General features: G+C 52.6%; 1 long non-coding RNA gene across 1 annotated transcript; it reads right to left on the bottom strand.

Moving 5' to 3' along the window:
* Positions 1 to 6,824: 6,824 nt before the first annotated feature.
* Positions 6,825 to 7,450, bottom strand: LOC131481716 (uncharacterized). The gene is made up of 2 exons (XR_009246536.1): positions 7,370 to 7,450; positions 6,825 to 6,894 (listed from the first exon to the last, which is right to left on the bottom strand). It is a non-coding gene; the product is annotated as an uncharacterized LOC131481716 (long non-coding RNA).
* Between the last annotated feature and the right edge of the window lie 15,787 nt (positions 7,451 to 23,237).

The following is a 23,237-nucleotide window of genomic DNA, read 5'->3' as shown; positions in this document are numbered from 1 at the left end:
AAATGGCTGTGTGTGTTGGACATGAGTTCAGAACACACACGTCCTTCTGAAGTGTCCTGCCCCACGTGGTCATGCCAGCTGGCACCACGGCCATGCCTGCACAAGGTCATGCCTCGCACTCTATAAGGCCAGCGTCTTCAGGAGGCTGCGCGGTGGGGGAGGCCCCTGAACACAGGCCCATCTGCACCTTCCTTTGCCACACCGTGAGCTCCTGTATCAGGGGCAAAGCTGTGACAGTGGCTGGGACACTCTGGAAGCCGTCGGGTGCAGAGAGGAGGGCTGATCTGTTCCAGTCGAAATCAGATACGATCTCTCTGCCCCCCAGGATGTTAACTGGTCCATGTAAAGAGAGGTGCTGTGTTGGCTCTGGCTTCATCTGGGCTGCTAGAAAACAGTAGTCATGTCCAGGCTGATCCTGGGGATGGAAGCCCATGTTGCTGAGTCTACACACACTTCTTTCTCTGCCGTCTTGGCCGCTGTGCTCATGAGCCTGTTCAGGGATGACAGCGTGGCTGGTATCCAAAGGGTGGGGCACAGTGGCCCCTTGAATCTGCTGAGGGCTCCCTTAGGCAAGCATCACGTGGGACACGTGGATATTCACTCTCATGCCTGTGTAGGGACATCTCTCAACTCCCCTTCTCCAGAGTTCCTGGACACCAGTGTTCCGATTTTGGTCCCTTTGAGTTGCTAATCTTTCAGCCTCACTCTTGGCCAGGGACTGTGGTCAACACCTGCACATCAGACCACTTGTGTGGCTCAGCAGGGAGGGTGGCACCTGCACCCCTTGCCACCAGGGCTTCTTGCTCCTGCAGGGATGCTTAGGGCTTGTAGGGCTGCAAGTGACACTGGTGGGAACAAGCCTGTGGGCCACGTCCTCTCCTATCACCCTGTCACCTTTGTCATCTTGTCTTTAAGGTGATTGCAGGGAAATCCCTGGGGGGCTGTGTGAGGGGGCAGCGCAACAGGAGTGGGGGCTGTGGATGGCTGCACATTTTCAGGAGATTTCCTTGTAACGCTGGGCTGCCAGGAATGGCCTGCACACTCGCCTCTGCCCATGCTGGCGCTCACTCCAGCTGCGGGACAGGGATTCTGGTGTGCACGTCCTTCTGAAGAGACTTGTCCTTGCTGCCAGGCCCTGTGAAAGGCATCAGAGGACTTCTGACACAATGTCATGGATGGAGAAGAACTTCGCAAACGAATGTCTTGCAGCAGGAACTGACGGGATGGGTGCAAGTGGTTTTTCCCATCGTGGGTGTAGGGGAAACTGGGAGGAGGGGTTCAGCAAGTCCATCTCCCCGGAGATGGTGCCGGAAGGAAGGATCACATGGCTCACTGCCTCTCACTTCCATGGTGTTTCTCCAGCCTCTCAGATGGCCACAGCTCAGGTCCCCTCTCGCCTCAGCCATCAGACCTTTGTGGTTCCCATGATGTCCAGGGCCCTGGCAAGCTTACTGGGCATGTTTTCAGTGTGTTGTCTCCTCAGTCTTCCAGTACTGCGGGACTTCTTGCTGCTCCGCACATCTTTGTACCCATTCTTTTGCACATATGACTCCTCTTGTTGGGAATAACTTACTTACATGCCTGAAAAGACCTGGATTAAAATTTTTTTGTATTTGAATGTATTTGTTTGGGAGACAGACAATGCCCATGTACACACACACACACACACACAGAATGAGACTGAGAGAATGGTCTCTCTCCTACTGGTTCCTCACCAGATGCTCAGTGACTGAGGTAAGGTCAAACCAAGATGGGCAGAGCAGAAGTCAATCCAGGTCGCCCACATCATGGCAGGAACCCAGCTACTGAGACTGCCAAATGCTGTATCCTAAAGTGCACAGTAGCAGGAGGCTGGAACCAAAGATTAAATCCAGACACTCTGGTGGGGAGCCTGAGCAGCTTGTCTGGATCCTTCACCACCGGCCCAGCACCTGCCTTCAAACAAGACGTTTGCATCTCGGAAATTTTCCCAGGCTGTCGAGATTAGCTTTAGTTACTTTGTTTTTAACAGTCATTGTTCTATACTCTAATATATTTCTGTCTGTCACTTGGCATTTCTTCTAGTCGGTCTGGTTGGCTGTATGCACTGTGCTGTGGGATGGAGTGTTCAGGTTAGGCAGACTTGAGTTTGAGCTCTGTTGCTGGCACATGCGGGCTGGATCAGTGAGGTGCTATTTATTATCACTGAGCCCACTCCTCATTTACCCAAGTGGGTTAATGCAGATACTACATGTCGGCACCACACCTGCTTCCTGCAGCAAACCATGACCTTGGGTGAGGCCAAGGGATAGGTCTTTCCTTTTCATTCCCACAATTCCAACATCCACTATAGGGCCTCCCATGTAATAGGCACTAGATAAGTATTTGATGGATGAATGAATTAATTTGTGAGGTTGTTGTAAGCAATGAAATAGGTAATTGACACGAGGTGCCTAGCCCACGGCAGGCTTTCAGTGTCTGGATTCTATTATTACTCATTTGAATATGAGAGCTTTGGAGACTAAGTGTGGTCCACATTGTTCTCAAGCTGACTTTTTCCTGCGCTAAGCGCCTCAAGCCATTGGATATAATTTCATGATCATTGCAGCTGAAAGCAAAACTGGTGACCCCTCTCCCTCTGCGGAGCTTATGACTTCCTGTGTCCACGCTGTAATATTGTAAGCCTAGCCACCATTTGATGTGTATGCTTTATTGCAAACCAACTGTGGGCTGTAGTTTAAATGTTTAAAGCATTTTGTGTATGTAGGCCATGTCTTCATTTTTTTTCTTCTTTAACTCCGTTGTATCTGATCATGAGAGCAACAAAAGTCCAACGAGATGAGGCAGTTTCCTGTCACGCAGCGGGACGGGCAGGGCTGAGATGAGGACGATGTGAAATGAGGGCCAGGGACAAACGCTGAGGCAGTTCGAGGGCAGCATCTGACCAGGAAGGAGCATTTCCATGAAGGTGTGCCACAGAACCGAGGATTCAGAGGCCGCGTTTGGGCGGGAGGTTGCTTCCAAAGGACAAACGGGGGCTGTGGCGGCTCCTGCAGGTGGCTTTGTTGTTCAATTGCCAAATGAAACTGAGCAAGTCAAGTCTTCCAGCTTTGGCAGTCTGTTTGAAACACAGGGTCAGTGTTCTCCAGCCAGCTGGGCGATGGTAAGATGTTGGAGTGTGATGATGATGACGGTTTCTGTCCCAGGTCCAAGGTGTGCTGACGGCTGCCGTCTCCTGGGAGGTCCCTGGGGCTGGTCAGCTACTGACACCACCCTTCCTGGTCTATCCTTTTGAGTCCACTATCCATTTCCCCCCCAAGTATTTGCAAAATAGTAGAAATGGAGAAACCTTACTGATGTTCTGTTACACAGTTACTTTAAGGAGACTTGTGGAAGAGTATGCGATGCCTGAGCTATTACCATTTTAGGCAATCAGGATGTACCTCAACATCAACCCTCCAGGCCTGCTCTCCACGCTGTGTGGCCCACCTGATCACACTGGGTGGGCTCAGTTCTGTCTGGCCTGGGGCCCTGCCTCTGCTGAGAACAAAGCCAGCATTAGTTTTCTTTTGTCTGGGAAATGTTTGCTGGTTCCTCTCACAAAATGAGTCTCAGTTGGTCACAGCGGTGAACTCACTGGTTAAGTGTGGGTTACTGGATCCTCACCAACTAGTTTCTCAACCAGTACATATGAGGCAAGGACACAGCCATCGGGGGTTGGCGTGGATGAGGAGGTATGGACAGACTGACCAGGAGTGTTGAGAAGTCCTCAGGGGTCCAGTGTCAATGTAAACCCAGAACTTTCCCAGGCTGGCACTAAAAATCCCTGCATCTCAGCAAACCGGGACCAGTGGCAATCTGAGGATACTTCCAAAAGCTTGTGCAGTGCCCAGTGCCGCGGTTCAGTGGGCTGAGCCACGACCTGTGAGGCTGGCATCCTCATATCAGAATCCCAGTTCAAATCCCAGCTTCTCCACTGCTGGTCTAGTTCCCTGCTAAGGTACCTGCAATGCAGTAGATGATGGCCTAACTACCTGGGCCACTGGAGACCAAGGTGGAGTTCCTGGCTCTTGGCTGCCACTTGGCTCAGCCTGGACAGTTGTAGCCATTTGAGGAGTGAACCAGCAGTTGGCACATCAATTGCTCTCTGTCCCTGCTGATTCCACTCTGCCTTTCAAGTAAATAAAAAGATAAATATTAAAAAACTTGGAATAAGTTTTTGGCTTAGTAGTTACGAACCTGGCTGGAAGCCACACCCCACATCGGAGTGTCTGAGTCCTGGCCCTGTTCCCCGCTCTAGCTTCCTGCTAATGACTCAAGTATTCAGGTCTTTGAGATCCACTGGGGAGACCTCACTTGGGGTCCTGGGTCCCAGCTGCAGCTTGGACCAGTCCTGTCTCTTGAAGGCATTTGAGAAATCCATTAGTGGATGGATGCTCTCTTTATCTTTCTATTTCTATTTCTATTCTTCTCTCTGTCTCTCTCTATCTATCTATCTATCTATCTATCTATATATATATATATAAATTTTAATACAAACACTGACATCTACACATAGTATTTTTTTCATAATATCCAATCCCCTGAACACTTTTTGAGAACTTGCATATATAAATGCAGGCTCTCAGGAACTCATCCTGGCCTTTGGGGTCAGGGCTCTGAGTTTAAGCCCTGGCGTACTTAGCTTTCCTAAAGTTACTTGCCCTCCAATTCACCAAGACCATGCTCACCTCTCTGCTGCCACTTGCTCACAGATGCACAGCTGTGGCCCACTCAGTCCTTTCCAGTAATTCCTTCTTCCTGACAGGCTGCATGTGGGTCCTTGGCCAGCAGGTACACCTTGGAGCCTCAGCCCCTGCCCACCGAGGGGCATACGGATATTCACGTGCCAAGTCCTCCAGGGTCCTCTGCCCTTGGCTAGTGATGGTGGGAGGCTCGGCAGGCGTCCTTCCTGCAGAGAACAGGAGTGGAACCTCCTCCATGCAAGGCCTGGCTTTCGGATGTGAGCGACTGCTGAGCCTGTGCTGTCACAATCTGAGGAGCCACTGCTCTGCTGGTATCTGATTCATTACTCATTAAAGCAGTTTGGAATAAGGCACAGTGTGTACTAAAAGGTGCTATATAAAACCAAATTAAATGTATTTTAGTGCAGGTGCACTCAGCCAGTTGTTCCCAAGAAAATCTGATAATTAGGACTCCAACTTGCTACGATGGCATGATCTAGCCCAGAAAAGATGCTTATTATAGCCATGCCATTCATTCAGGCATTTATGAAAAATATTTCAATTACTGAGAAATATTTTCGGAGAGAATAACTTGGCTCTAAAAATCAGCTTGAATTGAAGATTGGCACCGGCACCTCACCCATGCCTCGATGGAAACCGGAGGAATTTCTGTTTTTCTTTCCATATTCTTCCTCTTCCTCTTCCTCTTCCTCTCCTTTTGCTTCTCTCTCATAATGTCAATTTTGCTTCATTTCTAGTTTCAAACAGAAAAAAGCGATGTTCCTGCTTTTTGAGCTCCCTTGGTTTCAAAAAAAGGTCCCTTTGCAGACAGATACAAGGATGACACATCACAGACTGGCGCTGACACAGCCCAGGTCTCTGTTCTGTGCCAGTTCTGGAAGCTGCACGTCCATGGGGAGGGTTCCAGCAAAGCTGGTAAGGCTCTTTCAATGGGTTTGCAGAAAGTATCTGCTTGCTGCATCTTCATGTGTGGTAGGGGGTAGTGAAAGAGAAAGAGAAAGAGAGAGAGAGAGAGAGAGGAGAGAGAGAGAGAGAGAAGGGGGGAAGAAAAGGGAGACCAAGAAGGAGACAGTGCATTGGCCTGCCTCCTCTATAAAGCACGACCTCATCAGGGACCCCACCCTTATAACTTCATTAGCCTTGGTTTCTCCCCAAAGATCCTAGCTCCAAATACCACCACACTTGGGGTTAGGGCTTCAGCATAGGGATTTCAGAGGAATTAAAACATTTAGTCCACTACAGTCGTGTTTCAAAAAGTATTTTGCCCTATAATGTTCTAATTCACTTGGGATGGGAAACAGCACATCCAAATTATACTTGATCTTAGCCAAAAGTCCGAGAAGCGATTGCACATCCAAATGAAATGACTTGCCACAACAGACATAAGGAGAGCGAAGACCAAACACGTTGAAGCAGAAGGTGAAAGCTCCCTCCTCCTGCGACCAGTGAGGCTGGAGTGCCGTGGCTCCGAGATCTGGCGATTTCTGGGCTCAATGTGCCGCTCCGTGTGGTGTAGCCGATGCTTCCTCGGTATGGCTGCCAGGGCTGGCTTGTGGACGTGAGGGCTCGCCCTGAGTGCTGGGCGAGCATCCTTGTGAGCGTGCCAAGCTTGGCTGGCTTCTTCGGTTGCCTCAGTCTGTGCTCCTGAAAACCCTGTGTCCACAGCAGTCTCCAAGGCCAGCATTCCAGGTGGGCCCTATGCCAGCATCAGACCTTCTCTGGGCACTATGTGGAAGCCCCCACACGCATGTCAGGTTCCCTTCCCTGTTCCTCACTCGACGGCCTTGAGCGTCTGACTTTCCACAGGCAGCTGGATGCTGGATTGGGATTAATGAACAGTGGACTGCATGCAAATGTAGCCTGGCCCCTGTGCCCCTTACCCTGTCCTGGTGTCTCCTAGACATGGCAACAAGCAAGCTCTTCCCAGGGTGCTCCACAGGCCTGGACTCAGTTTCAGGACTATTCCCCTCCTGCTGCCCCTAAACTCTTCCCTCCTGTAATGGGTGCTGAGCCAACATCCTTTGCCTGTGCAGTGAACACATTCTATGCACGGACATGATCAACTGAGCCAGCGATGGAGTCCGCAGAAGCAATACCCACTCTTCTCTTTGCACACCAAGCACTGCGTTGGGTCCTGCAGCTATCATGCGTCTGGCAGGACACGCTGGGTCTAGTGGGAGACAAAGAGGAGATATCAAGTTGGGAGTCTGGGAGAGTGTGGGTGGCAGGCCTGTGTCTGCACAGATGTGCGGGGAGACCAGGGACAAAGCAGAGCCATGTAACTGCTTACTGCTGCTCTGGGGCCACAGTGCTCACAGACACATGGGGCTGCCTGGTGAGCGGCTGGCCCGCCGTGGGCCGCTACCACACATGGCCTGCAGCTTTGTCTGCGGGAGCGAATCTGCTGTGACCCCGCCCCCACTGCTAGTGGGTGTGTCATGCACGTGGGTCTGCTGGCTGTGCTTAGCCCAGAGATAGAGCGGAGACCACCAAGACAGCCCTACTCTTTCTCAGTCTGCGGATAAGTAGCAGGCGAAAACCCTTGTGGTGGGGAAGCCCAAGACGGGGCCAGCTTATCACCGACTCCTCAGGGTTGGATGGGGACTGCCCACAGCGGGAACCTCTGCGGTCCCAACGGCATTTACTTGGCACCACCTGGTATTTGCGTGTTGGCAGGCAAAATGCCAGACCATGCGGTTTCCCCTTGCCATGTGCTTGCCCAGACATGGTGACCCCTCTGGCCAGATGTCTGGGCACATGTGAAAACCAGTAATGGCCAGTGGCAACCCAAGGGTCTCTTGAAAATGCTTGGTAGTCACGGTAGTCCCTTGCAGGGGAGTGCAAGGTTTGACAACACACGAGTGTCCTTAGCCATCGTATGTCAACGTTGAAAGTAGTCTTCCCATCCTCAAATTACAGCCCCCTGAACTAGAACATTCCTAGGTGTGGACCATTGTAGGCTGCAGCTTACACCCCCGCCTGTGGTGCCTACCCAGAAATGTAGCGCCCAGGTCCTCGGTCTGCACCTGTCAGAATGCGGAGCCGTGAGCTCATCCAGCTTGGGCTCGCCGCAGTCAGACAGACCCGCACCTGCACTGTCACAGTTGTCGGGCATTTTTTTCCTTGAGTGTGTTTAGGAACAACAGCCTCCTTCAATCGCCGTGGCATGTAGCCAGAGGAAAGAAGGTGTTAATGAGGCTCGGCAGAAACGGAAGGGGCTCTGGAATGACAGTTTTCCATAGTGCAGTTGGCACGGGGTCGAAAGGCAGGTGGTGGTACGGAGCTGACTGGTCACCTCAGATAATGAAGAAAGAGCTGTGACAGGGGCAGACGCAAGGACCCCGTTAGAATCCAAGGGGCAGGCGGGGCGGCAGCGGGAGACTGACAGCAGAGACACGGCAGAGTGCAGTAGAAGCGTGTTCATGAGCTGACCCGGCCTCGGGCACCCGGAGGGGCTGGCAGGGTGCTCAGGCCCCTGTGTCCACAGAGGGGCTGCACTGGGGCCCTGCTTGTCTCGGAGGAAGGCTGCCGGTGTGTGTGCATGGATAATGGCTGCTTTTCCTCCAGGGCTGTTTTTTCCTCATTTACCCTTGTAGCCTGTGAGCTGTGTTGGGGCATGCGGGCGCAGCCTGTGAGCTGTGTTGGGGCATGCGGGCATTGGCTCTGCATGTGCAGGCTGTGAGCTGTGTTGGGGCATGCGGGCGCAGCCTGTGAGCTGTGTTGGGGCATGCGGGCGCAGCCTGTGAGCTGTGTTGGGGCATGCGTGTGCAGGCTGTGAGGTGTGTTGGGGCATGCGGGCATTGGCTCTGCGTGTGCAGGCTTTGTTCAGGTCCTCCCCTCTGTCCTTCTGCCATGTGTTGCTCTGTCATCCGTGGATTTTCCTATTTTCTGGAAGCAGGCAGAGGAGACCTGGCATCATTTCATGGGATCATCAGTCTAAAGAGGCTTCAAGGCACTTGGGGACTTTCCAGTGCTGTGCAGGACAGCCTCCATCCGTGGCTCTCTACCCTTCTGGAAGCTTCAGGAGGGTTCTCACTTTCTCCACTACATCGGAGCTAAGCCCCCGCTGCTGCTGGCCCAGTGACCTGCAAGAAGGGCAGAAGGTTGGGAGAACAGGAACAGTCACACCCATCCACTGCAGACACAAATGTTGCTTCACAGAGATGGGGTACATGCAGCCAGAGGGGTGAGGGGTCACAGGAGATAACAGGGTCACCCGTGAAGCTCAAGCTGCGTGTGGGTGTCCAAGGGAAAGAAGCCAGGGCAGAGAAGGGACCCGGGCAAGACAGCCGGCCAGCAGAGTGGGAGCAGCGTCGAAAAGGCCTTTACCGTCCAGGGCGCGAGAGCGGCCAGGGAAATTCCATCATGGCTTCTAGGTGACATAATGCCACCTTTCAGTGGCGAACAGAAAGCAACGGGCTGCGGCCAGCATGCGGCCAGAACGCCCACTCGGTGCACCCCGGGCTGGGGTCTGCCATGAGGGATGGGCTTCCCGTGGGATTGGCTCATGCTTTCAGTCTTGGCCCATAGATCAAGCAGGGCTTACGGAAGATTGATCAATTTCAGTAAATGTTAAAAATTAGTTCAAGACCATGTTAGAGGAAAACAGTCCTTTTCTGCTGTTTGCTAGGAATGACTTCCACTGTGGGGAGCAGCCGCTCGCTCTTGCCTTCTCCCCGCGGCGTGGCGAGAAATGCCTCTCACGGCGCAGAGCTCGCACTGTCATCCTGGAAATGAAAAGCTGATGTTTAAAACTTCATTTTTTAGAAAAAGAACTTGACATTAATGACTTTTATACGTTTGATTAAATAACTAAAAATACATTATTATTGGGTTAATAATTACTCCAGATATGTGCAGATTCTGGGCCATTTCATTGCATTATTATGCCACAGAAGCAAAATTCCACTCATATATTTGACTTAAATGGCAGTCTTCAGGGATTTGAATCAGAAATTGTAAGTTCTAGTGCAATTTACATGTTAAGTTCCATAACCCCGTGGTAGTTCAACCATTTGTTAGAAAAAAAAAACAGTAGGTGGCCTGTGGTCTGATTTTCAATGAATAATTTTATTTTAATCCAGCACAAGGTCCAGCTGAATGTTTCATTACATTAAAATTTCACCAAATGTCATAAACCTTGTAATTAAAATAGCGTGAAAGTTTTACACAGTGCCTAGGTAGTTTTTGAAAACGTTCTTCCATGACACGATTGGGCACAACGAAAGACATTTCGTCCCGCGCCATTCTCAGGCTTGTTGTCACTAAAGCCTACATACGCTAGGACTGCTTTATCCCCTTCACAAAGAGGAACCAGGAGGAGCTGGACGGAAATAAAGAATTCCATGATTACCAAGCACCTGACTTCAGGAAATTATTCCAGAATCATTTAGATGTAGTTTCACGTGTCTGTATTGTAGCTCGTCTCCTTTGGATATCTTTCCCGGTTTTAAAATAATTCACAATGTTCACAGTTAGCTCCTGGGGCCCGGCTGGGCTCGCGTGTCACACCAGTGCGGCGCCGGCCTGTCTGCGTCCAGGGCGACAGGCAGCGCACCCGGGCAGGTCCCTGTCTCCCCGAGAACCCCCGGGAGCCCCCCGGCTTGGAGCTCCCGAAATACCCGCGTTGCCCACGGGCCCCTGGAGGGCCTGACATGCTCTCAGACACATCGCCTGCGACTCCCAGGACGGTGTCCCAGCAACGACCAATCGGCATTCGCCTCCCATCGCGCGCCACGACGTGTGTCAGGGCCGGGGCCTCCACTTGGAGAAATGCTGTCTCCTTCGGTGACAAAGTAGAGGGGGCATGGCAGCGGCTCTCGTGCCCGCATGGCATGGCCTGTCAGGAATGGGGTCTTTTCGACGCTGCTCCCACTCTGCTGGCCGGCTGTCTTGCCCGGGTCCCCTCTCTGCCCTGGCTTCTTTCCCTTGGACACCCACACGCAGCTTGAGCTTCACGGGTGACCCTGTTATCTCCTGTGACCCCTCACTCCTCTGGCTGCATGTACCCCATCTCTGGAAGCAACATTTGTGTCTGCAGTGGATGGGTGTGACTGTTCCCGTTCTCCCAACCTTCTGCCCTTCTTGCAGGTCACTGGGCCAGCAGCAGCCGGGGCTTAGCTCCGATGTAGTGGAGAAAGTGAGAATCCTCCTGAAGCTTCCAGAAGGGTAGAGAGCCACGGATGGAGGCTGTCCTGCACAGCACTGGAAAGACCCCGTCGGTGGGAAGACCTTCTCTGTGCCCAAAAGACATTCATGGCTCACATGGCCCCTCTGGTTAGGGACATGCAGGACTTCCTGTGGAGAGGAGCACTCCGTCCGTCCTCCGTGTTGTTGGGCATTCCAGGATATCGGTCTCTTACTTTGCACATGTGTGTGCATGTTTATATGCAAAGAAACTTTCCGCTTAACACAATCAGAATTGTCAACACACGTGCCCTTGAAAAGGAAACAAAAAGATAAATACATTTAAACCCGGAAATGAAAGCCCAGGAAGGGCAGCCGTGCTGTTCCACATGAACCTGGCGCTCTCAGCTCCTGCAGCCGCCTTCTTCCTGCCAGCCTCACAGAACCTCCCTTGCCCGCTGGGATGTGGGGCCAAAGGGAGTGGGGACAGATCAGAGAGCCATGCATTCCCGTCACGCTGGAGGCACATGGGTGGAAGATGGATGGGTGACTTGCTGGATGAGGGCTTGGATTGCAAAGGACAGAGACAGCACACACCCGCTGGTGAGAACCCAGAGATGGAGGCCCAATCAGCCTTCCCCTCCTGGCTGTAGAAGCCCGCTTCCTAACCCTCTCTGCTTCCTTGAGGCGTTTGGTGACAGATCCTTGGGTCTTCCTTGAAAGGACATTTTTCTGGCTGGGCACCTTCAAGAAGGGAAAGCAGCAAGCAAGCCTTCGGGGGAAGATGGACAGCACACATCTAAGACGCTTTCTTGCAGCGCCAGGTGCAAGAGTGCAGGGCTCGTGGAAACAACCCGAAAGCCGATGTTGTCTGTCGACTGAGCACTGCCGGAGCTCAACACGCAGTGGGAGCTGGCCCCGTGTGGCAGGAGTCTCAGAGCCACCCTGGGCCTGCCTACCAGAGCCATGGGTGGCGCCCATCCCAGACCTTTGCAGGAGGTGCCAAGGAGGTGAGGCTCCACGGAGCAAGCCCACCAGGACGCCACACGAGGACCGCTGTTGTGCTGACGTGGCCAGCACCTTCTTGACATTTGACTTGGGTTAAATGACCATGGCACTTGCCGTTTAAGCATTTTCTACTACTTTCTTTTTTCTCAACCAAAGATCTTCATTGGAAAACTGTTTTTCTTCCATCTGCTCTCTCTCTCCTTTGTGTTTCCCTCTCACTTTTTGTGTCTTGTGGGTAAGTCCAGGTGGCCTGTCCAGGGAACACCTCAAGCGTTTCGTTCCTTGAAGGGAAGTGCAGGTGTGGGGGTGGCCGCGGCACCATGTGTGCGCATGGCACAGACTGGGAGCCCAGAGCCACACTTCCAGGACGTGCCAGGCACGGGATGTGTTCAGCTGTGTTTGCAGCCTGGACAGTTCAGTCAGCTGCACAGCTAGGAAACACTTTCCAGACATGGACCAGAGAGCAGACTCAGCTGCCCAGTGGGTCTGGGCCAGTCCCTGGAAGAAGTCTCATCCATTTTCTGCCAGAGCCTTTTGGGTAGTGAATACCCCTAGCGCCATCACCGCATGCAGTAGTGGTGCCTGCCCAGAGAGAGACGACGACATATTAACTTACAACCCCTACGTATTAGCTGACTGGGGACAGCTGATCAAATGGTTTTTGACGAGTTGCTGGCATTTTGAAAATGTCTCAGGCAGCAAGAAGCACTGAGCGGGGATCACACTGCGGACGCCCGTGTTATCCCACGGGTGGGCTTGCTTACGTTGGGGACATTGCTGATGTTTCTGACGGATGCCTTCAGCGTTTGCTCACAGCACCCCGCCCCCGCCCCTCCACCCACCTGTCCCTAGCACTCCCTTTGGCAACCACATTTAAAGCCAGCATCCTCTAATGAACTGTGTGTCCAGACAATGCAGTGGCCTGCCGGGCCTGCACAGGTCCCTCAGAATGGGGACATTTTGTCCATTCTGTTGTCCTTGCTGAGATCATTCGGGACGTCATATCTTCACGTTTGGGAACCACAGAGCAATGACATGTGACCGTGATAACAACCAGATGGCTCCCAAGAGATCTGAACAACTTGGTGGGTCTGGAATGAAGATAGGTTTATTTTGGTTTGCAACATTGTGAGACACCTACAATTTGCTTTTTTTTCCTTTATGGTACCTATTTACCTTGGACCATTTGGAGACTTCCATAGCAAGCCACACTAAGAGGTCGGAGTTCACAACGCTGTCGTGCAGAGGACAAATGGGCAAGAAACAGCGTGAAGGAAATCCGTGCCAGGATTCCCTGGCAGTTGCCAGGGCTGCGTGTCGTCTGCTTCCCCCGCGCCAGCACCACGCAGCTGTGTCGGCGGGGGCAGAGTGCTGCAAGGGTTCTCCAGTTCCCTGCACCCCCACCCCTGCAGGTGCACGGGAGACATGCTTCCCCTCAGCTGGGCCCAATGGCCTCTTGTAAAAATGCTGTTTTCGTTTTGTCAAATGTCTTCCCTCGGGAGGAAGACACTCCCTCTTGAGCCGGCATGCTGCCTTGGTTCCACCGGCTCCCCAGCTCCCACACAGTGCTCCCTGAGGCGGAAGATTTTATATCTCAAGTAAATCTAGCTAAAATGGGGCAAACAGAGCATGCACAGCCCTTCCTTGTAGCTCACAGATGTTACCAAAATCTGATTAGAAAGTCTTTAATCTCTTGCCACACCTTTTCACCAATATCATGGTCATTTTTTGCCAAATATCGAGGTGGGAGTGCGGTGGGGTGGACAGAGAGGAGTGGAGGTTCAGGGCTCCAGGAAGCCCAGAACCCCTGGACATCTTGGGGAGCAGAGAGCCATGTGGCAATCCATGTGCTGAAATATTTTTGCTTCCTTTTCTAGAAAATGTGCAATTTGGTCAGGCAGAAAAAATTGAACAGAGCCTTCCAGGCAATAAATCACTGGATTGCTGGTGACATTCATACAATGCGGATATAGTGTTAACTGTAAGAGTCAGACAGCCTCTCCTACACCCAGCCTGTCCCTGGGAGGTGACCTTGTGATGGCGCGGTAATCAATCATCCTGGCGTAGGACACACTGTTTTTGTTTAATATTACACTATTGGAATATATAGTAAACAAAGTTAAGGAAATTTGGAGAGCAAGCACTCCATAAGGAAGGTGGGAGACACACGCTGCTAGGGACTCGCCACCCTGCTCTCCGAGTCCAGCCCCCAACAATGCTCACAGCGAGCCCGCCTGCGTCTCTGAGCACGCACATGGCCAGAGATGGGCCTCACAGCCCTCGCCACCACTGGAGGTCTTTGGAGTCCAGCTTTCACCTCTCTGGTTTCCCCGACCGGGGATCAACATAATTGCCAAGAATACAGTTGGATTCCAGAAGCACAAGTCTGTAATCTCCAGAAGATTCTAGAAGGGAAATGAAGCAGAGCTCACACAGTCCAGCCCCTCCAGGCCTGGAGAATCTGTTGTCTCCAGCGTGAGTGTCTCACACACCCCCCTGCGACCCTCAGGGTGCAGGCGTTGTTTTCAAGGTGGCCCCTCAGGCCAGCTGAGCTCAAAGTTCCTTGCAACTGACGAGACCAAATTCTGTGGAGGAGATTCTGAAGCAGAAAGAGGTCCAATCAATCACTCACTGAAAGTAATAGGTCCTTCGGTTATCTCCGTTCTTTTCTGGGACCCGTTTCCTGTTGGGAAGCACATAGTGCTGGTGTGTGGCAAACACCAAGGAACCGCCCGTGCTTGGGGGGCAAGCTCGGCAGGGGATTTTGAGTCTCGGTTAAGGGGAGAATTGGGATCTAAACACTTTGAGGTGGAGCACTTTGCTCAGTTCACTAACGTGGTACATCACTGTTCACATCCAAGCCATCCACTTTCTCCCTAACCTTCTGGAATTCTCTGTTTCACAGACTGTCGGCAAGTTCTGGGGCCGACTTTCTGTATGAACACGGTAGTCACACAGAGCAGAGGAAGACAGCGGCAGAGCCTTTACTCCTGATGTAATGCATGCCTGCCATGGTGTCCAGTCACCCATGTCCCACGTGGGTTGGGGCCAACTTCCCTCACTGCAAGTGAGGTCCTGGGCTGACATATGCCAGTTGCTGTGTGGGACCCTCACAGGCTGGGCCTGGGGCTGGGGGCTGGGCGACGGTCACGAGGGTCCATGACCAGGCCAGGAGGGGAGTGAGCAGTGCAAGAGAGGCCCTAGGCAAACCTTGGCCATACATGCTGAGCCAGGTCCGGACACAGGAGTGGTCCACATAGTGTGCTGGGACCTGGGCCTTGCTCCCGAGGGTCTGGTTCAGTTGGCGACATCACACATTAACTGAGCAAGATGAAGGTTTGGTCAACCACTGCTTTCTACCACCAATGCTTTTCATGGCAAGTCAACTGTGACATGTTTGTGTGGTTGTATGTGCATGTTCTTACATATATGTTCACATGTGTGCATGGGAATGTGACAGCTGTTTGTACATGTGTGTATCTGTGCACCGTGTGTACACACGTGTACATGTGTGATGTGCACAAGCGTGTATCTGCACCGTGTGTATACGTGTGTACATCTGTTTGCTCATGCTGTGCACGCACGTGTGTTATACACTGTTCTGAATGTGCATGTGTACACACATCATGTGTATGTGTGAAGCTTTATCACAAGGAAGCCACAGTGCCTGACAGGTCTGCTGGGGGGAGGGGATCTGTGGAGAAATGGCAGGAGAAAAAACAACCCCTCGTTTGCCTCTGGGAAGCAGGGACAGAGAAGGGGGCAGAGGGGAAGCAGCTTGTGGGACGGGCACACTCCCATCACACGAGTGCACATACACACAGGTGTACATGCACCGCTGGCTCCTGGTCCAGAAGCCCCCAGGACCATCCGGCAGCAGGTGGCCCCAGGGCACAGGACTGGTCTAGTTCCCTGTGGGGCCCGAGGCAGGCACTTGAGGTCCCCACGGGACACCTTGGTTCTTCTGAGATAGCGCAGGGGCTGGTGGGGCCCTGTGCCCACCTTTGTTGCTGGGAGAGATGGAAAGGAAGCCGGTCGTCGTAAGCACAAGGCTGTCGGAGTGCTTTTGAGGAACGAGTTCCAGCCTCCCAATCCTGTGTCCTGCTCGGCCTGAGGACCCCGGGCACGGCGCCGGGGCTCAGGAGCAGGCGCTGGCCGAGGTCTTGGAACACCCTGCTCCCCACATGACGGCAGGTGCGAGCCCTGGGCCGGTGCCCTTTCTCACCGCCACGCTGTGTTCTTACTGCTGGTCCCCTTCCCCCTCGGCCCGAGGCTGGCCGCGGGGTCGTCCTCCAGGCCCACTGAAGACATGCCACAGACGGAGGGCAAGTGGCCTTCACATGCCAGAGTCCTCGTTAGGGCACAGACGGAGGGCAAGTGGCCTTCAATGCAGCAGGAAGCCTACAGACGCTGACTCCAGTTTCCATAGCTTTAGCTGTGCGAAGATTCTCGTCTCCAAAGCATACGTGTGAAAAAAAGGAACAATTCTGGGTTATCTTTGTGTGTTTAGTGATCTGACTTCAGGCTAGTGAAGCTGTAATTGCTACAGTGAGCATTTAAAAACATGGGGCAAGTAGTGAACATCTTTGAAATCACTGAAAACTATCCAGCAAGTGGTAAAAGGTGGAGAAAAAATACTGTAAAATTTGTTTTGGGAGATGTGAAAATGAAGAGGTAATATGTATCTTGCAGTTCTGTGCGATCTGATGTTTTCAGAAGCCTACACTTCGTACAAATACGAAGCTGGAAAGCTAACATCTCAGACCAAATTCCAGCTCGGATTAAAGACTGCATGCATTCATTTTGATAGTTAAGGACTGTGCGGTGTTCTGATCTGAAGGGCTAACCTCATGTGAACAAAATCGAACGATTCCTCGTTAGCCTGGCACTTCCTCAGAAGCTGTAAGCTGGAGCAGCCACGCAAACGTACTGTCTTCCACCTTTCAGGAACAAGCGACTGTTGTTCCTCAGATCTGCCTTCCCAGTCCGCGGCGTGCCGACGGGTCTCCGCTGGGCTGCAGCACCTTATTGATTTAAGATTTGTAGAAATGCCGCCTTCAGAGTTGTGGCTCCAAAGACCTTGCACAGGAAATGTTCCCAACCAAGTACCAAGGCACAGAAGTGTTGTTCACAGTCGTCTGGATGTGGATATGTTCCTAGCTGTGTGTGTGTGTGTGTGTGTGTGTGTGTGTGTGTGTGCTCTTAATGTCTGTCTCAAATGTTGGCCCGGGAACATAACAGAGGCTTTGGTCACTTACACGGCAAAGCATGAACACAAATTAAGGACTCTAGAAAATATGTGTAAGACTCAGGTCGCTGGCGAGGAGGGCAGGGCGCAGTGTTGAGAGAGGCGGGTCTTTTGTTTCCTCGGCTGCTTTAACAAGCTTGCTTGCGCTCCCACTCTCGGGGCAGAGGGGAGACCTGCAAAATTATTTGTTTTGCATTAAGAAGCACGTTGAAAAGCTTCATCAGGCGCCCACGTTTTCCATCGCTTCTGCGTTAAACAAAAACGAGATGAGAGAGAGGTCGGCTGACAGGTGCCCGGAATTCAGCGCGCAAATACTATCAAAGCCGCGTGGGTTCCTCCGCAGAATCACATTACATACCTATTGCGAGGCTGGGGCTCTTCGGGGAATGTTCATTTTCGCTCCGGTGCCGTTCCCGAGTCCCACCTCCTAGAACAATCACGGGTGTCAGGTAGAGTTTGGGTGAGACAGGATTAAGCTCTCCCCTCCCACCTGCTGTGTGTTAATTTATTGCTTCAGACATTTTCATATCTCATTCATTTGCACCCGCTCCACCGCGCTCACACAAAGTTCCCAGGGTCTGCCAGTCCGCGTGGCACTGCAGTGCGAATGGCTGGCACCCGGAAATGGCTTTCTTCGCGGCGCACGCCCAGGTATGTCCTCGGAGAGCACAGCTGTGCTCGCCCGCACAGACCGGGGAATAGGACGCGGTGACGCAGGGCCAGCCAATATGCTTAGGTGTGACACAAAAGCCGAAGTCGGGGCTTCTTAGTAAACAAGAAAGGAAATTGTGGTGGTGCTAAGTTCCCAGTGCTCAGCGCCTTTAGGAAATGGTGCTATTTCCTCAAGAAAATATGGGTCGCAGCTGCTCAGAATTTACATGAAAAAAATGCCTTTTCCCGGTTTGGTTTGGTGCTTCTGCAGAGCCTGCTGCAAAGGTGTTTGTTCATGTTTGTCAGCCCCTGGCTTGCGGGGCCCTCCCTCCTTCTTCGCCCCAGGCTCTGCTGCCTGTGTGAAGGGGGCTGCTAGCAGAGCTCCGTGCTGGCGGAGGCCAGAGAAGAGAAGCAGGCTGGGTGTTGGGAGATCTTTTTCTTTCTTTTCAGAATTCCCCCAAGCTGATGGGGGGAAAAGGCGAAAATTTAAATAAATACAAAAACAACAAGAACTCCATGAAGACTTCACTTGGACCATGTGGTGGGAAGGAAGGCAGGAAAAAAAACAGGTGCACCTGCAATAGGGCTTCCTGATCCACTGCAGAGGGAGGCGGCGAGAGCCACCGTGGTCCTCAGGACAATGGCGCTGGGCGGGCTGCTCAGCCTCCACCTGCCTGGGTGGCGGCAGCCAAGTGGGGGTGTCTGTCAGGGGCAGCTGGTGCGGTTCCAGGGCTCCAGAAAGCATGGCCCTGTGTCGCAGTCCCCGCCACACACCAGGACTCCTGGGCTGACTCACCTGAGAGGGCCAGTGGTCTCAGTGAAGGCTCAAGGTCCCTACTTTGAAAGGCCGGCGGAGAAGCAGAGCCAGCTGTTAACAACTGCAAGCCCTCATCACCCCAGGGACAGTGTGTGTCTTTTGGGAAATGGTTTTCAAAACCAGGCCAGGACTTTATCGTCCAGCATGCATCGCCTGCCGTTTAGGAAACAATTGCTAAGAGCCGGCACTCCTGAACATTTCGGGAGGAAGAGAGAGGTCCGAGATCCTCTTTGTGTCTGGGTTAAAACGAATGCGCCACTCCGCATGCGCTGAAGAGCACAGCGCTCCAGCCAACAGCCAAGGCGTGCAGGTGCAAAAGTGCCGATTTGAGCGAAAGACACGCAGTGCTGGGGCCCATGAAGAACCAGGTTCTCCGAGAGCAAGAAAAGTGGGATTATTCCAAAAATAAAATATGCAAAAGGTCTTCAGCACATAGGCGGGAAATGTCCATTATGGAGGAAAAATAACCATGCAAACAGTTTGCAACAGTCTACCTAATTTTTCATTTCAGTTTCCATGAACTTTTTAAACCAGCTGCATACTTAGCCTGGGGAGCAGTCCCTCTCTGGATGCGTGATGTTGGTGCCTGGTGTATAGGTATGTGGGTGCAGGCTGTGACGCACAGAGGTCCCCGTCAACTTCCGGATCCTACCGGCAAGGCAGATGGAGGTGACGCTGCCCCCTGTGTCGTCTGCCCCATGTTCAACATGAGACACTCATTCAGTGATTTTTCTTAACTACAGTGGGAATCCGTGAGTTTCACCTGATCATTATTCGGCACCTTTTGGTGCGGAGATCCTGGTGACTGATGGCTCCCGTCCGGGTCCTGCAGGTGGACATGGGGCCTCTGGGACTGTGGCGGCTGCAGTGGACGCAGCCCCCGGGTGTCAGCTCGCCGCCGGGAGCTCATGGTGGGCCGGCAGGCATCCCAAGCACGCACTGTGGGGCTCACCTGGGGTGTTAGGGGAGAGTCGGTGAGGATTCCTGGAATTTGACAGAGAAAGAATACTTGGAAGCAGGGTTCTTTTGTTGCTGGAGGAATTTTCCCCCAGTAACGCCACCTTGATTTTCCAGTGGGGATGGAAGAGCCACACCAGCCCAGCCGTGTTGGTGAGAGACCTCACCTTTGCTCCTTGGGGCTGCAATGCCTCGCCAGCGCTGGGGAGGAACGCACCTGCGCTTTCAGGGCCGCTCCGCAGACACACAGGGTGCTGGGGCAGGCAGAAGCAGCCGAGTTGCTGTGTGTGTGTTTCTGTATCCATCTTTCCTCTTCCTCGCCTCTTGTTCACCCTGGCTCCTTTGCAGCCCACCTGATAACTGGCCGTATTTAACTGAAATGTAGGGGCTGGTTGCGGTTTCCTGGGGGTCCGCTGCTGACCTAGCCCTGTGTCTGTCTGGTTTTAAGGAAACTGCTGGGCACAGCAGATTGGAGTGGGGATCCCAGTGGTCACTGTGGATCCAGGGTACACTCCCATGCTTCTGTCACACCATCTGTCCCTCCCAACCAGCAGTGCTATTTCCTGAGTTCCAGTACTGTCCTGCACCCTGTGGACACCAATCGTCTCCTAGTGCAGCTCTCAGAGTTGGGCGAACACGGGGCCGTAGAGTCCATGAGAAGCCCTGGCTCTGCCAGGATCACTCCTACGTGACAGTATGCAGGGTTGCAAGAGGAAGAAGAGGAGAGAGGCCCCAACCCAGGCATCATGGAAAGACTGACAGTGTCCTGGACAGGCCTGGAGTGACCGAGCAGGCTGTCCTGGGTTCTGGTGGGCTTTCAGCAGAGCTGTCTGAAATGAAGCTGACTCAGTGGTAACTCAACAAAAACTGTGATCGCAGTGGCCTTGGCAGTGGTGGGTCACTGCAGCTCTTCCTGCCTCTAACCTCCCAACCACAGGGCCGGGCGGGGGGTGGAGCCAGGATGCTCCAGGATGAATGTGGCGCCCCACACCCAACCTCCCAAAGGGAACAAAGTGAATGAAGCCAAGTCGATTTCCACGTAAACGTTACAGGACCTGTTCCCAGAGCTGCAAGATGCTGGGTGCAGTGTGGCAGGACCCACACCTCTTGCCTGCTTCCAAGGGAGCAGGGTGGCACTGGGGACCTTCAGACACTCCCACCACATCAGGAGGCAGCTGCCTCCAGTCTACCTCCGGCCACATCGAGAAGATGCTGGGCACAGTCCCCCACAGCCCAGTGGGAGCTCTTGGTCCTGGAGCTGTGTACCTAGCCAGATCAGCTTCCCACGTGACAGTCACCCCAGCAGGACCCCCATAGGAGCAGGCCGGAGCCCCGCCTTCCCAGGAGGCACTTCTGCCCCTGGCTGAGCCTTGTGGAGCCTTGCTCTGTGCCACTTTAAAATGGACAGGCCAATGACCTCATCTTCAAGGCCTTGCTGGCGGTTCTAGAAAGTCACTGTGAGCCTGCCATGGTGCCTGACCTGTGACAGGCAGACGAGGGACGCCTCTGCACTGAGTGGCAAGGCCACGGCTCCCTGCTCTGCCGGCTCAGGATTCTTTGGAATTGTCATTTCCAAGGAAAAGGGAGCCCTTTGGATGGAACTAAATCAAAGGAGTTCACATTTCCTGATTCCTAACCTTCCACAGACGTGATGACTGGGTGCAGTCTGCTTCCCAAGCCCTCCGCGGCGTCCTCCTGTGGCGGCATCTTCCTGCAGCCCTTGCTGCGTCTAGCGTGCACTGAGGCCACATGCACCTGCAGCAGCAGCCGAGGGCGGGCATCGCGGGGCCCTTTTCACTCCGTGATGCCAAATTCGTTGTAAAGATTTTCACAGTGGAGGACTCTGCTGAGTGGCTAGGCAAGCCATGTGGCAGTTCTGTTCCAACACTGTGTGTGTGTGTGTGTGTGTGTGTGTGTGTGTGTTCAATTCCTTTTCTGTATAACTCATTTAAGGATGATAAATGATGGGGCACATCTAAAGAAAATTGACCTTTTAATAAGTTTTGCCATCCCAAAAAATATGGACATTTTATAGAGGCTGATTAGGAGGAAGGGATGAGAAGGCTCGTTTACAGTAATGCGACTTTGGGGTTTTTGTTTTGTTTTTTCGTTTGGTGATGATGGTAGGGGTGGTGATGATGAAGGTGATGGAATTTTTTTAGAAAAGTTTCAATTCAAAAGAAAAAGAAATAAAACTTTTTCAGGCTTTCTGGAAAATGATATAACCATCCCTCTAAACATCAAATGTAGAGTTGCTGGGGCCAGCGCAGTGGTGCAGCACGCTACTCCTCCACGCCGTGCGCCAGGATTCCACATGGGTGCTGCTTTGTGTCCCGGCCGTTCCGTTTCTGCTCCATTTCAGCTCTTTGCTTACAGTCCAGAAAGGCAGCAGAAGACGGCCGAGTCCTTGGGACCCTGTACCCATGTACCCAGAAGAAGCACGTGGCTACGAGCTTCGGATGAGCGAAGCTCTGGCCTTACTGCCATTTGTGGAGTGACCAGCACATGAAAGACCTCCCCTCTATGTCCTCTCTGTAAAATCTTTCTCAAATAAAAATAAAGAAATCTTTAAATGTAGAATTGCCATTGGGTGCAACAATTCCACTCATTAGTATGTAATTAAGCTAGTTAAAAGTGAAATTTCTGCTACCTGTCTGCACACCCCGGTGTTCTCAGCAGCACCTCCATGACAGCCGGAGCGGGGAGCACCCACGTCTAGGGAGGGTCGAGGGGGCAGTCCCAGGGCACACACATGGGGCATCACTGAGCTCGGGAAGCATCTAAGTGGTGGCCACTCCCTGCAGCGTCTGCCTCCCGTGCAGGACGGCTGGGCTCATGTCCAGCTGCTCGGCCTGCGGTCCCGCTGGGTTTCATGAACGCCCATGGAAGTGGCAGAGATAAGCTTGAGCAGCCGAGTCTCTGCAGCCAACATGGGAAACTCAGGCGAAGTTTTAGGCTACCGGCTTTGGTCAGATGCAGCCAAATCTGTTCCAAGTGAGTAGATTGGGTCTCTCTCTCTCTCTCTGCCTTTCAAATAAAAGAAAAGTGAAAATGAAAAAAGGAACGAAATTCTGACATATGCTACAAATGAATCTTTGGTCATGATGCTAAGTGCAAGAAGTATCACAAAAGACATTTGAAGGTCTTTTGTGTGTGTGTGTGTGTGTGTGTGTGGATAGAGCAGTGTATACATGTACAGGTACTGGGCGGTGTGTGTGTGTGTGGATAGAGCAGTGTATACATGTACAGGTACTGGGCGGGGTGTGTGTGTGTGTGGATAGAGCAGTGTATACATGTACAGGTACTGGGCGGTGTGTGTGTGTGTGTGTGGATAGAGCAGTGTATACATGTACAGGTACTGGGCGGTGTGTGTGTGTGTGTGTGGATAGAGCAGTGTATACATGTACAGGTACTGGGCGGGGTGTGTGTGTGTGTGTGTGTGGATAGAGCAGTGTATACATGTACAGGTACTGGGCGGTGTGTGTGTGTGTGGATAGAGCAGTGTATACATGTACAGGTACTGGGCGGGGTGTGTGTGTGTGTGTGTGTGGATAGAGCAGTGTATACATGTACAGGTACTGGGCGGGGTGTGTGTGTGTGTGTGTGTGGATAGAGCAGTGTATACATGTACAGGTACTGGGCGGGGTGTGTGTGTGTGTGTGTGTGGATAGAGCAGTGTATACATGTACAGGTACTGGGCGGGGTG

Source organism: Ochotona princeps, chromosome 13 (genome assembly GCF_030435755.1).
Source record: "Ochotona princeps isolate mOchPri1 chromosome 13, mOchPri1.hap1, whole genome shotgun sequence".
NCBI lineage: Eukaryota > Metazoa > Chordata > Mammalia > Lagomorpha > Ochotonidae > Ochotona > Ochotona princeps.
The sequence above is the reverse complement of the archived record's forward strand: the minus strand, read 5'-3'. Positions and strand labels throughout refer to the sequence as shown.